General features: G+C 34.5%; 1 pseudogene across 1 annotated transcript; it reads left to right on the top strand.

Annotated features, from left to right (window-relative positions):
* The first annotated feature begins 277 nt into the window (after positions 1 to 277).
* LOC110596032 lies at positions 278 to 7,274 on the top strand (annotated as a pseudogene). Its single transcript, XR_002482217.1, has 2 exons — positions 278 to 348; positions 6,929 to 7,274. The product of XR_002482217.1 is annotated as a putative 60S ribosomal protein L37a (transcript).
* Positions 7,275 to 16,079: the final 8,805 nt, after the last annotated feature.

Genomic DNA, 16,079 nt, shown 5'->3' on the forward strand with positions numbered 1-16,079 from the left:
TTTCACCACTACTTGATATATTCATGTAACAAAACTATACTTTTACCTCTTATATTTATACAAAAAAAAAAACAAGATTAAAGATAAAGTTGACTATGCTCACTTCCTAATGGAGAGAAAGACCTCAAAAGAATGGCACAGAAGACAAGTTAGTATGAATGTGAATCACATGAACTATGATCACTGCCACCCAACAGGACATACTCATTAGGGCTGAGATCCAGGAAGGAGGGGAATGAGATTATGAGCTAAGGGCTACGGTAGAGAAACACCAGTCATGGAAAGTTTGAGTGAAGATGGTATCCAAACACTGTGGCTGCTCTGCCTTCAAAAGTCAAGGATTATGCAGTATGCATTATGGACATCTGTGTTCCAAGGCTGTTCGATGATATCAGTAATCAGTTCCCAACTGCCGTCTTCATTTTACAGTCTCATTGTGGGTAAGAAAATAAAAGATCAAAGGTAACGATAGGTAGTCAGTACTTAAAAGCTATTTCCCCAATTTATTTAGCAAATTGAGCAGTTTATAACACTTAATAAGGCAGCCATAATTTATTTGGGGGATTCAGTAAAACTGAACTGTTTTCAGGCTCGGAGGCTGTCACTTTGGAGTGAGATGTTAACAATAATAATAGAAGTGAATTTCTTAAAATAATAAAGCTTTCCTTTTGGTCATCAGTTTTGTTTAGTTTTAATGCAAGTTTATTAAAGTTGGCTTAAAAGGTAAGTCATTAGTCAAGGAAACTGATGATTTGTCATTTTCCAAGATTTTTAAAGCTTCTTATTTTTGAAACGTATCCAAAGCAATAACACTACTTTGAAAGTAGCAAATGCTCTGAGACCCAAATTTGGTTGGATTTTTTTAAGATGACATTTGGGGTTTCGATCTGAAAGGGAGGGAAGATGGTGGGATGCATCCTACCCCGGATTCTCTGCACAACATATGACATATATGCCATATGGGGAATTAATTTCACATTTGAACTGCACAGGCGCTTAGGCTGCGTGGTATTGAGAATTACAAAGAGCGTCCCTGATTGTGGCTAAGTTTCCACTGATGCTGAAAAATTTGAAATGAGAACCCGTTGCTCCCATTAAATGAAAGATCTATGTTTTAGGGTCACAAACAGTAGAACTAGGATGAACAAGGTAATATATGAACAAGATCACAGTCTAGTGTCTCAGAAGAGATGATGTGCAAGATGTAATTTACTCTAAATTCTCTTTTAGGGATAGAAACCAATTCTATGACATATTCAACATATTGTTCTCAGAGGGCATCCACCAGCTTTCTCCCACTAGTATAAGGAACAGAGTGATTCATTCTGAAAGATGGATTTATGAGGCCTTTTTAGATATACTTATAAACTGTCTTTTTCTTATTTCTGAAATATAAACAGGAATATTAAAACTTGCTTTAAAAACTTTAAATTTTATTTATCTCACTCTACATGCTAAAATTATTTGATTTTTTTTGTGTGTGGTTGAGGTAGTTGCTAATTGTCCATTAGTAATTTTCACTGAAATGGATATGTTTTCCTTATATAAATTGTGCATCTCAATATTACTAAGTTTGACATTTATTGAAATGATGTTTCCGTTAGGTAACTATATAAATCATTAATGTTCAGCTGAGATAGTAGTATATCCTTTATTAAAGCATGTTTGCCATGTTAATACATGACAATATTCCTTTATTCTCACTATTTTAAAAAATGAAATAAAGCAACTTGAACAACTTTAATATTGGAATATACATAAGTATTTTTAACTTTATGTAGCAAGTTATAAAATATCTTAAAATTTAGACATTGGGCTTTATACAACCACTCAACATTCCACATACACCTAGAAAGTAAAATTTCAGGAGATGACAAACTGCCAGTGCAGTCCTAAGAATGGGTATCTTTACAATTTTGTTAGTAGATCTTGACTGAACTCAACCATAGCTGAAAATCTGTACAACAAGCTGGAAATACTTTCTTTTAAAAATGTCATGCAAGCCAGGTATCATGGCTCAATTCTGTAATTCCAGCATTTTGGGAGGCCAAAGCAGGAGAACAGCCTGAGCACAGGGATTGGAGATCAGCCTGGATGACATAGTGGCACAATCTCATCTCTACAAAAAAAATTAAAAAAATAGCTGGGTGTGGTGGCACATGCCTGCAGTCCCAATTACTAAGGAGGCTGAAGCAGAAGGATCACTTGAGCCAAAGAGGTGAAGGTGATTGTTAACAGTGATTGTGCCACTGCCCTCCAGCCAGGGTAACAGAGATTTCAACTAAAAAAAAAAAAAAATCATGCTGATTTTGACCTTTTCCTCTCCAATGATAGTTATGTGTTCCTCTGCTCCTGATTGTCCCAGTATTTCACACTCATATCAAATGATTTTCTGTCCCTTTTCCTTAGCTCTTAAGACACAATCAGAGTTGACAAGTTCTTACCTCTGGCAGTAATAAACGTCCCTTTCTTCTTCCTCTGATATTAGAGGGCAACTATGTTTCCCCATCCCTCCATCTAAAGAAGCCAATCATCCCACTTTGTCATCAGGAAAAGTGCTACCCTCTATCCCATTACTCCCAGGCTATCAACAGCTCAGCTCCATCTTGCAGCAGGGTGGAGGTTGGGAGAAAGAAAAAATAAGAGACAGGGCAATAATTCATTGTGGTGATAATAGATATGATAGCCCCAGTTAGTCACACTCATCACATGACCCAAGATATAACTAATTCATTTGAAGGACCATCTATTTTCCAACCCTGCCTGGAGGCCTTATTAAAGATTTAGTCTGATGACGAATTATCCAATCACCTCGGCAGCTTAAGTAGTCATCCTGAGGGTACTGTCACTAGGAACGGGGTATTAATATAAGAGAGACCACATTTATCTGCAAGAAAAAAATACCCTGCAGTATTAGTTATATCTAGTCATATCTCATCACTTCTGTTTACTTAAAAGAACTCTACTCACAAATGAAAAAAAAGAAATTTACTGTAGGATCAAGTAGATGAAAATAATTTGCCAATTTGCACCTAATTAACAATGCCATTTTAGCCTCATACATGTGCCCCTGGAACTCATAGCCTCTCACTCTCTCAACATTTTATTTTACTCTCCAAATTTATTTTAAAGAAAAACACAAAGAGAAATTGGTTCCATCTGTGACATCATTCCTTATGTCTAAGGTACTGATTTTCCAGTCTTGAGGCTGGCAATATCTATAGTTATTATTAAGTAAAATTAAGTATAAAATAAAAGAAAACTAATAACTAAATGGAATTAGATTATGTTCCGTTTCATAGTAGCTAGAAAATGTCATATTTTAAAGTCTTTTATACATTATCATTAATTCACTTTTAAATATGCTTATCAGCTTAAATTCTGGCTAGAACTAAAGAGACTCATCTTTCTACAGTCTAACATCTCTACTTAAATTTTATGAAGTTTTCATTTCTACCCAGAGCAAGGATGAGTCATTGTCAGAATAGTATCTGTATAATGTCTCATGGTTAATGAGGTGGGTTCATGATTTTAGGAATGCTGTTTATAACAGGGAGATTTAAAGTTGGGTTCCTCTGAACAACACTGATGCAAACAAACTCTTTCCCAATCTACATAGAATCATTAGTCTTAAAGTGACAACTGGGTCTTTCGATAACTAGTTTTTATCCCTTTATTCTTACATTGTTTGTCCTGTCTGCTATTCCTAGATTCCCAAAAGAAATGAATTTGCAAGTGCCTTTACTTGATGCCAAAATTTCCTCAATATTTCCCAGTCACAGTGGCAAGACATACTAATGTCTGGCTTTTCATGGCATGTGAGACCTACACTGTAACATTAGCTCCCAGTTGCCTGTCTGCCTTTACTGCCTTAAAAGATATTCTGTTCACTTAATTTTCGTTTCTTCTCAGCCAAATTTTTTATGTTCCCCCTCTGCTGTAGGCCATTTTCCTATATTCAGCTTTATTAATCAGTAACTGAATGAGACCTCACCTTAGGCGCTCCTCTTCACCACAGGCAACCAATCCTGGACAATCGCTTGAGTCCTCACAGTCATATGTCCTTTCAGAAGGCCTATCCCTCTAGCAGAAAAAGTAAGCTGTTCCTAGATGATGTTGATTTTAACCTAGATAGAGTAGTAGTGCACCATGGGAGATAACCACATAATATGAATTGAGGAATATCAGGGAGATTTTGAGAAAGAACATGGCTTTAGATTTTTCACACACAGTTTCCCTTTTAAAATATGAATACTCTTGGGAGGGTTTTCTATGGACAGAATGTTTGTGCCCCCCCAGAATTTACAGCTTGGAAACCCTAATTCCCAATGTGATGGTATTTGGAGATGGGGGCCTTTGTAAGGTAATTAGGTCATGAGAATGGAGACTTTAGAAAGGGGCTATTAGCCTTCTAAGAAGAGACACGATAGAGCTGGTTTCCTTTCTCTGTTCTCCACCACGGAAGAGCACATTAGCTCTCTGCAAACAGAAGTGTCCTCATGAGAATCTTCCATCTTACAGAATTGTTAATTATTAAACAATAACTAGCCTTGAATTACACACTTCGTTTCCATCATTCATTTTAGATTTGTCTTTTCATGAGATGGTTTACAGCAGCTCCAGAATTTGTGTTATATTCTTAGAATATAATGTCTATTATTGAATCTTCCACAAAGCTCTTTAGATAAAAAGATACCAGAGAAGTGTGAGTCACTATAAGCATAGTTATCTAATGAATTTTTCGGTCAATATAATTACCTCCAAGTCAGGCATAGAGACTCACACCTGTAATGCCAGCTACCCAAGAGGCTAAGGTGGGAGGATCATTTGAGGCCAGGAGCTCAAGACTGGCCTGAATAGCATAGCAAGGCCTTATTTCTAAAAAATAATAAAAAATAAAATAAATCAAAATTTTAAAAAGAACAAAATTAAGATTATCTTTTAAAACCCTAGTAGATGATAAGTATAACTTAATTTTAATAAAAGATAAAAGACTCAAAAATACCAAAGATTTTTGTCAGATTCTCTGCATAATTTACTGTATCTCTTTTCATATAACTTAAGATTTTTTATACCATTCATGATCCTTTGAACAAAGATAACTTTTACATTATGAATTAAAATGAAATAAATGAATAAATGAATGCATAGTGTGGGTTGAAGCTGGAGAGGATTTCATTAATTAGTTAATCAAAGCATATCATAATTTTTAGGCCAAATTTTAGTCTCTTCTTCTATTTTTAAAAACTACTTTTAAGCATACACTTGGAATCCATAATTTTTAAAAAAGCTTCCATATTTTCATAGGCACTTCTTTTGGTTTTTATCTTAAATATCTCAGATAAACTTGAAAAATTTGTATCACTACTAAACTTATATTAGTTAGTCTTAGGAAAATATAGCTGATAGTTCACATTTCTTTTTCTTTCTTTTTTTTTAATGAATTTATTTATTTATTTATTATTTTTATTTTTTGAGTTGGAGTCTCACTGTGTCGCCCAGACTGGAATGCAGTGGCCACTCCTGGCCACCGCAGCCTCGACCTGCTGGGTTCCACCAAGTTGCCCAGGTGGGTCTCAAACCCGCGGGCTCAGGCAATCCACTCACCTCAGCCTCCCAAAGGCACGGGATTACAGGCTGAGCCACTGAGCCCAGTATAGTTCACATTTCTAAATAAAATGTGGAGCAAAGACATTATAGAAAGCCATTCTTAAGAAGCTATTGGCTAATTTTGCAAGAACCGTAGTAGCTACATTTTTTTGTTTTGTTGGTAATTATACCATACTATTTACAAAGTATATATATATATATATATATATATATATATATACTAGATGGAAATCAGGCCATTTGGACTAGAGTAGAAACCAAGCCCCTTTTGCCTAAAAATAGGAAATATTATTAGCATTTGGTCCTAATTCTCACTGGTATTAGTTTTATTAAACTTTATAAAGCTTAAGAAACTCATGGTTATTGTTCTTAATAGTAAATGTAATTGATGAAAAAGCTACAGTGTGTGATCTCAGAAAAATTATTTCATCTCTCTCAGTCTCAGTTTGCTTTTCTCTAAAATTTTCTTTCTTTGAGTACCCGTTGTGTACATGTCATCAGTTTTGGAAACCACTGGTATAGTGGAAAAAAATTGGTTTTGAAGACAGTTCAAATTCATATTCAAATAATAACTCTGCCATTTCAAAGCACAAACATGAATTAGCGGGTTTAAGATGTAGTCCCCTCATGAGACTAAAAACTCCTCTCTTATAGAAATATAATTAAGAATAAATGAGATAAGTGTTTCTAGCATTGAGGTAGTGCATAGAAAGCACTCGGTAAACAGTAGTAGCCCTTTTTCTTTTTAATTCAATTATTCAATAAACCTTTATTTACCAGTTATAAATACCGGTGCTGGAAGCTAGGAACACAAAGATAGCTAAGACAACCATACTACATTCAAGGAGCTCATGACCTAGTAGAAGAGATAGATGCATAAACAAATGCAAGCAATACAGTAAGAATATTTCAATTCTTATTCACTCATTCAACTAGTATTACCTCAGCACTACTGTGAAGCAGACATTGTGCTTTTGAAGGTAAGATTTAATCTCAGCCAGGAAGGTTTTCACTTATTGATTCAATTTCTCTAATAAATCTAGGATTTATGTTCTTTTTCATTCATGTCAGTTTTATTGAGTTTTTAAGAAAATTGTTCATCTATTTTCAAATTTATTAGTAAATGTTTGTTTATAATATTTTTATCATTGTTTTAATGTTTGTACAATCTGTGATATCTTTTTTTTTCTCCAAATAGTGAACATTTGTGTCTTTTTTCTCTATTCTTTGATTAATTATACCAAATATTTATCAAATTTATTAATCTATTATAAAAATCAAATTTTGGATTGTGAGTGTCATTCCCTGCACATCCTAGATCGGCCAAACGCACCAAGAAGTTCGGAATCATCAGTAAATACGAGACCTCTATGGGGCCTCGCTCTGGAAGATGGTGAAGAAGATCGAGATCAGCATGCCAAGTATACTTGCTCCTTCTGTGACAAACCAAGATGAAGAGACGCGCTGTGGGCACCTGGCACTGTGGTTCTTGCATGAAAACAGTAGCTAGTGGAGCCTGGACCTACAATACCACTTCTGCTGTCACGGTAAAGTCTTCCATCAGAAGACTGAAGGAATTGAAAGACCAGTAGATGCTCCACCATTTGAGACATCACTAGCCTATAATAAATGGCTTAATATATGTAACCAAAAAAAAAAAAAAATCAAATTTTGGCTTTTAAAAGTTTCCTCTATTGTATATTTGTTGTCTGTTTTATTGATTTGTATTCTCACCCTTCTTTCTATTCTACTTTTTTAGCTTAATTTGCTGGTTTTTTCCCATCTTCTTAAAATGAGTTGATTTAGCCATGTACAATGAATTTATTAAAAACTGAGTTTACCTCTAAGCAGGGCTTTATATGATCCCTCAAATTTTAATACATCATATTTTCATTAGCATTCAGTTAAAAATGGTTGCTAATTTTTCTGACAATGCTTCTTTAAACCTATGGATTATTCATAACAGTATTGTTTATTTTCTAATCACCTGAAAATTTTCTGGTTAACATTTTGTCATTGATTTCTAGCACAGTTCCACTGAGCTCACTGAACATATTCTGAAGTTCAATCTGATGTTCATCTGCTGTTCAATCTGATGAAATGTGTTGAACCAGCCTTGTTATGGCAAATAGTTCATGTAAGTATTCTTTGGTTGCTGAGTGCAGCTCACATTTGTATATACATATTTATTTATTAGATAATGTTTGTTATTATTCAAATCTTCTATATTTTTCCATGTCTACACAATCTATCAGTTTCTTAGAGAGGCTATGTTAAAGTTTTCCACTTTAATTGTGGTTTTGATCATTTAGTACTGTCGATGTAAGGATCTTAGAATAATTGAGCTCTATATATTCTTTCATTCTTTGTGCTGTTTTGTTACATATTTTAAAATCAGCAGCATGTAATTGCATTGGTTAATGCAATCAATATTCAGTTGGATATTTCCATATATTTATAATTTTATTGTTTTTTGTTTCTTTCTGGATTTTTATGCTTTCAGTTCGGATTATTTTCCTACTGTATGAAGTACTTCAATATTATTTCTTGTAGTACACATATCCTGAAGATAAATTCTTTCAGTCTTTGTTTATCTAAATTTCTTTATTTTGCACTCCTTTTTGAATGGTATATTTTGTGGAATAGAATTTTTTGTGGCTGATTTATGTTATATTACATATAATATTTTCTATCACTTTGAGTTATTATTTCAATGTCTTTTACCTTCCATTGTTTTTGTTAAAAAGTCAACTGTCAAGTTTATTGTGTCTCATTTGATAGTAATAGATCTCTTTATTTGGTCTGATTTAATGATTTTCTTTGTTGCTTTTTGTTTCCTCACTTTTGCTAAGCACTTCAGCAGTTTTATTATAATTTGTCTACATATGTTTTTCTTGGTATTTATCCTGTTAATCATCTATTGCAATTCTCAAATATGTGGCTTAATTTCCTTAATTTGTTTGAAAATTTCTAAATCATTATGTTCTCAAATATTGCTTATACTCTATTCTTTTTTCTTTTTCTAGAATTTCTGCTACACATATGTCAGAACTTTGCACTGTCTCATATATTTCTTATTTCATTTTGTACATTTTTATTCTATCTGAGCACTTTCTTTTCTCTATATAACTACTTATTATCTTTCTCTTTAGCGGTGTCAAATAAGCCATTAGATTACCCACTAGTTCTTTATTTCAGTTGTTTATGAGTTCTAAAATGTTCATGTGTTTTTTAGAGTTGTTAGTTCTCTGACAAAATTATTCCTCCTTGACTGTTAATCATGGTTATTATAAAGGTATTTAGGTAACACCAGCATCTGGATCTCTTGAGTGTATATTTTTATCATTCTTGGTTTTGATCAATTCTTGTCTTTGTGTGTGAATAGGTTAGATAGATATTGGTTGACATACATTGCAGATTTTAAAAGACTGTAAAAATAATTTGAGGATCTAGATTTATCTTTCTCCAGAGAGTTAGGTTTGCTTTTATCAAGCATTAGAACTAAGAGAAATTTACTTTAATCCAATTAAGAACTTAGAGTTGCTATAAGGGCTTTTCTGGGTTACTCTCACTCTAGGATGCATCTTTTGAAGGTCCCAACTGAAAAGATATGTGGCGGTTTAGCTCCTTGACTAAACTTTCAATTCTAAATTTCAGTTCTTCATAATAATCAGAGAAAATCAACTCAGCTTCTCATCCCTCCCGCCACTAATTTCAGTTTTGAAATCTACAATTTTCTGAAGGAAAAAAGTGTCACCAAATACTGAACTCATTTTTGTTAGTTTCCCTCTTCTTTCAAATCTTGGCTTAAGAATATTTGGTAGCTATGTGATGTTCTTTTCTTAATATGTTACCCATATTGTATAGTCATTCTTGGTAGCCTTCATATAGATGTTCTTTTCTTAATATGTTACCCATATTGTATAGTCATTCTCAACAGAAAAACCAGTTTTAAACAACATAGTCAAACATTGACAGAAGTGGTAACTCTCTAACCCATGAGTTTTTTTATTTCATTTTTTAGCCTGCTGGATTTTAGCTACTCTCTTCCTTTTATACTATATCACTTAAATTTTCATATTAAAAAATTCTAAGCACACTATTAGTGTATGCTAATAACTAGTGTAAGCTTAAATAACTTAAAACATCCATATCAAGAATTAAATCTGAAAAAAAGGAAAAAGGAACCAAGTAAAAATGCTCCAACATCTAGGACATTTGGCAATGTTTACAAAATGTTCTCTCTCCTATTATTTCTCCTGTTTTATTTTTTTCTTAGAAAACTTGCTGTTGTGGGAATTCTGAATGACCCACCTATTAAAAGGATTTTGTGCTTTGGGGTAGTGGTGGCTGACAAAAATCAGAGCTATCAATTACTAGCTCTGCTAGTGACTTGACATAACCCAAAGGTAGATGTGTTCAGTTGAACTATCCCATTATTTGTACATATAAAAAAATTATAGTACTGGGAAGAGTACTATGTTATTCTCCACAGTCAATACCTATTGTTCAAGGGAAACAAAAAACAGTTCTAGAAACACCTGTTATAAGCTTAAATTTCACTGGACAGCAAACTTACAAGTGGAGAAAGTAGCAGAGTACACATGATACCCAGAGTGTTCTAATCCCACAGAGTAGAATATCTGGGCTGGGCATAGCTAGATTCATTAAGTAAAATACCCCAGGAAAAGACCCCTGTCCTTGTATAATGATGCAGTGGCACAGGGGCGAGATAAACTCCAAGTAGACTATATCATAATGGGAGCTTGCTGGGTAAAGGGATGGTTGAAAATAAAGGGAGCCTCTGGACTCAGATAAAAGATTAGAATCATCTGAGAAGCCTTTTCTAAAAAAAAAAAATGACAGAATATTTCAATCATAAATAAGTAATCAAAATAATGCATTGACCCCATGTACCCATCATCTGACTTCAATAATTATCAATATTTGACCACTGTTGTTCAGTCTATATCGTCAGCACTCCCCAACCCTCTCACTCAAGTATCATTACTACTAACAGTTTTTAAAGTATAATTTACAAATACTGAAATGCAAAAATCTTGACAGCACAATTTTGACAAATGAATATGATCATGTAACTCACACCCCTATCACAAGACAGTGTTTCCACCTACCCAGAAAATTTCCCTATTTGGAACATCTTTAGAACATTATTATTAAAAAGGAATCATACAGTTTTCATTATTTAGTGTCCTGCTTCTTTTGCTCAGCTTAACATCTGTGGGGCTTATTTATGCATTCGTTTTCTATTGCTATGTAACTTACCACAACTTTAGCAACTTATAACAACACAAGTTTATTATTTCATAGTAACAGCACAAGTTTATTATTTCATAGTTCTGTAGGTCAGAAGTTCAGGCACAACATGGCTGTATTTTCTGTGTAGAGTCTCTGGCTCACATCAAGATGTCAGCAGAAACTTTTAGTTCTTATATGGAGCTCAATGTTCTTTTAGGTGTTTTTCTACGCTCACTAGTTGTCAGAATTTACTTTTATGTGGTTGTAAATCTGAGGACCCATTTTTATGCAAGATTTTGGCCGAAGACTCTTCTCAGCTTCTGAAGGTCATCTGCAGTTTTTTGTCAAATGACCTCAGTAGTCAGTTTACAATATAGTTATTTGCTTTCTTCCAGGTCAATTAAAGCATGTCTTCTCCGATCACCTCTCCTATAACCTGCATAAAATTTTCTTCTTTTAAAGGACTAGCTTGATTAAGAAAGATCCATAATAATCTCTCTCTTGTCACTTTATGTAACATAATCACCTGAGTAATATAATGGTTAATTTTATATGTCAACTTGACTGAGCTAAGGCATGCCCAGATAGCTGATGAGGTATTATTTCTGGGTATGTCTATGAGGGTGTTTTTGGAAGAGATTAATATTTGAATCAGACTAAGTAAAGAAGATCTACCCTTACCAATGTGGGCGGCCATTATCTAATCCATTGAAGGCCTGAATAGAACAAAAAGGCAGAGAAAAAGTAAATTCCTTCTCTCTTCTTGAGAAGACATCCATATTCTTTGTATTTCAGCTTCCCACCCCCATGCCACTCCCACACTCCTGATTTTCAGACCTTTGGCCTTGAACTGAAAGTTATACCATTAGCTGTCCTGGTTCTCAGGTCTTCAGACTGAGAATGAATTAAACCACTGACTTACCTGATTCTCCAGCTTGCAGATGACTTATCATGGGACTTACGGGCCTTCATAATTGCATGAACCAATTCCCATAATAAATTTCCTCATCTATGTGAGGAGATATATACATATACATCATACATCAGGAGGTAAAAATCTTGGAGGCTGTACAGTATCCTACTTGCCACAACCCATGTTGCTGCATGTATGAGAAATTTGTCTTTTTTATTGCTAAGTAGTATCCCACTGTATGAATATGCTACAATGTGTTTATCCAGACTCCTGATGAGGTTCCTTTAGAGACAGAGTACAAATATTGGTTCTTCCATTGGCTACCTTTTGATGAATTATTTAGTATCTGTGTGTCTCAGTTTCCTCATCTACAAAATGATAATAATTGTACTTTATAGGGCAGCTGTGAGAAATAAATCAGATAATCCAGTAAAAGTAGTCCCTGGCACACAGGAAATTTTTTTTATAGAATTAGCCATTATTATCAATATTATTATTACTAACTAGAAGATGTTAGGATTAAGTGAATGAAAACAAGTGAACAAAAAATCCAGTAACATAAGAAATCCATTTGTTTATTAAATTGCCTCTTAGAAAAGATTAGTGTCATAGAACTTGCTTAAGATTATTGCATTCTACAGAACAGTCTACATATTGGCCACTAGAGAAGCTTGCAGGAAATACAGACCAAAGGGAACTAGGTTAAAAAGACAAAAGAGAGGCATATAACATAATTCTGTGCAAAAAAAAAAAAAGGAAAAGATGAAACCATTGCACATTTAGTTCATGCTCACAGTGGAAAATGCATGTAAGACCTGATGGGAGCTGGGCGCAATGGCTCATGCCTATAATCCCAGCACTTTGGGAAGCCAGGGTGGGAGGATTGCTTGAGGCCAGGAATTTGAGATCAGTCTGGCAACATGGCAAGACCCTGTCTCTACAAGAAATCAAAAAAGGAGGCAACCCCTTCAGGTACCCTCCCGCTGTGGGAGATTTTCTGTCTTCTCAATAAATCCTGCTTTAAAAAAAAAAAAGAAATCAAAAAAGTAGTCAGATGTGGAGGTACATGACTATAGTTCTAGCTACTTGAAAGGCTGAGGAGGGAGAATCACCTGAGCCTGAGAGGTTAAGGCTGTGGTGAGCCATGGCTATACCACTGCACTCTAGCCTGAGGGGCAGAGTGAGACCCCAGCTCACACACACAAAAAGAAAAAGACCAGATGGGTATAATCTATTACATTTCAATCAAAAATGTATATTGTCAGAGTTCTTCTGACAATCTTTTTTAAATTTTTTGTAGTGACAGAATCTTGCTATATTGCCCAGGCTGTTCTCAAACTCCTGACCTCAAGCAATTCTCTCCGCTTGACTTCCCAAAGCAGTGTGAGCTACTCTGTCAGGACTCTTCTGATAATTTTTAAAACTCATGTCAAAACTTAGTCAACATTTATGATACTTTAGGAACTTTGCTTTGGGCTAATAAATTAACTTGTATCACTTGCAATCTTTCGTTTCTATTCAAGGCAATAAATATGAGTAGCTTAGTTCTTTCTAGAGTCTTTGCAACCACTTCATAGAGTGATTAAAGGAAAACATACAGATAAAATATATCAGCTAAGATCAAAGCACATTTACAAATAGTAATTAATTTTCACATTTCCAAATAATACTAAATGTCTAGTAAAGCTTAACAAGAGAAAAAATAAATTCAAAGTTAAAAAAGGATTATCAAAATGTGTTCAAAATCGAGAATTTTAATTTCAAACCCATTTTAATGTTATGCTATATATCTAAAAACATGAAATTTATGCCTTTTAAAGATATATTTCTTTTAATGAATCTTTTTTTGGCAAAAACATATTTCACAAATAAAGTGAAGAAGTGGTAAACTCCATCTCCAGGGCAATACCACCTCTGAAATAAGACACTAGTAAAAGTTGACTTGTGTTCAGAAATGTCTAAGATCGTCAAAAAGCATATATTGCTAAAACTTTTAAATTTAACTTTATTCCTGCCACGTTATATTCTTATCATCATAACCCTCCTTAATCTAAACTCAAGTTATCCCTGCTAAGATCCACAAGAAAATATACCCCTTAAACTCTTACAAGAAAATTTCAGTTTGGAAACTAAACATAATTAACCCAGCTCTGATCTCTAGTCAAGAAACTAGGACAATCATTTAAAAATTGGTTAAACTGGTTTACTTATACATTAAAAGTCACGAGCAGGATGTTATTCCGATACAAGGTGCCAAGAAGCAGCTTATTAATCTGTTAATACAGTTTCTAAGGTGTGGGAAATTCACCAGTGATGACGGAAGATGATCTCGTCTTAACACTGTTGATACAAATTACTTATAGAAAAGTCATCACAAAAGCACTGAGAAAGATGGAGCTGGACTTTATAGGGGCTGAAGAAACTGGATCACTCTCTATAAACTAAAAGGGAAAAGAAATGTAATTGGCTTGTCTGTTTCAACTCAAATATCTGTTGAACGTGTATTAATTTGTACTGTCTGTGCTGGCCATGTTCACCCCTAGCAGGAAACGCACTTGAAGATCTGTTCATGGCTCTACTATAAGAGAATATTTTAAGCTTTTACTGAGTTTCAGGGTTGGTGTTTTTCAACCATTTGTAAGCTGTTTACTTTAAGTGAGTGTTTGAACTCCATGCCTGGAAAAATTTCTTATAAAATGCTATTTAGTTTAAAAGGTAGATGATGTGGAAAGTGCATGATAAGAAGAAACTGCAACGTTTTAAAATCCTTTGACTTGAGTCCTGGAAAGTGTAAGAATTACAGGAGGTGTAGGGGAATGTTTATGTCACTCAAAACAGCTACAGCTGTTTTGCGTCTAAGTAAAGATTTTACAAATGTACTTAAAGCTGAGGTCAGAATACCTAAAACGAGGTTCCCTACACATGGAAAGGGACATCCACCTTCTTCATAACTTAGTTTTCTAAGCTATTATGTTGCTTGGTGTTGTTTTGCTATGACTATAATTTAATGTTTGAATCGCAAAAGATAAAACTCTTTCTGCCTTTGAAAAATCCAAACTCCTTTATCATCTCAGCAGCTGTGTATGATTAAGAATGTAAATAGGCTTGAGAGACTGACTCCATGTCCAGCTCCTTCATTCACAAATCACCTACACCGGAGACATAATTTTAATGAAAATAGAATTTCCTTCTAAAGCAAAAAATAAATTAACTTGTAGGAATACTACAACAAGACCAAACATCTTTACTCATTCCATTGTACTGAACAAACGCAGGCTCCGTTTTCTTTGCTTTAAGACAATTGTAACAATTGACATGTAGTGAGGGAATGAGAATTTCTCTGTTTTTCATGTTCTGGGAAAATAAAAATATTAAGGTTGTCTTTCCAGTAATAGCAACTTAAACTCCAGATCTCACTATGGCAGATGAAAGATCTTTTAATGAGGATGTAATATTTTTGATGGCGAAAGTAGACCACTTTACTGCAGGTCATTCAAACCAAGATTGAGTTGACCCAGATTCCTGTGCTTGATTTACAGATCAAGATGAAATACTGTTTAACCTGAGGTTGTAAAGAAATTTTGCTGTTAGTTAGCCAATAATTTCACACAAAGGACTCATCTCAAGTAAGAGAGCCATTATTCTTTCTACGTGAAAGACAATGGTAAATGAATATAAACCTGAGTAAAAATAATAATGTATCTGAATTCAGAGGCTGTAGCTGAAACTGAAGCCAAAGGTAAGTTAATTCAATCCCACAAACATTACCATATTCATATTGCTCATTGCATATAAGCTATAATGGGGACTGCGCGCATGTGCACGCACACGTGTGTGTGTGTGTGTGTGTGTGTGTGTGTGTGTGTGTGTGTGTGTGTGTGTGTGTCTCTTCCAGGGCTGCATAGCAGGAGGTGGATGGCCCTCTGATGTCAGATCAGCGGCGGTACTGGATTCTCAAACAGCACAAATCCTATTGTGAATTGCACACACGAGGTATCTAGGTTTTGCGCTCCTTAAGAGAATCTAATGCCTGATGTTGTGACCATTCCCCCACCCAATCCGTGGAAAAATTGTCTTCCACGAAACAGTCCCTGCTGCCAAAAAGGTTGGGGACTGCTCCTGAGCTATAGTGTCTGACCACATGCCCAATTTTGTTTTTTGCCTCAAAGGTGTGATGTGGAAAGTACATAGAGAGCATCAATATGTATATAGAGTTGGCATACTACATTCTAACGAGACTATTGAAAAATCTGTGACTATAATTCTTGAGATTGATCTGAAGACCACAGTATGTGAG

The sequence above is a fragment of the Carlito syrichta genome, unplaced genomic scaffold (genome assembly GCF_000164805.1).
Source record: "Carlito syrichta isolate Samal-C Ts95f unplaced genomic scaffold, Tarsius_syrichta-2.0.1 Scaffold305791, whole genome shotgun sequence".
Taxonomy (NCBI): Eukaryota; Metazoa; Chordata; class Mammalia; order Primates; family Tarsiidae; genus Carlito; species Carlito syrichta.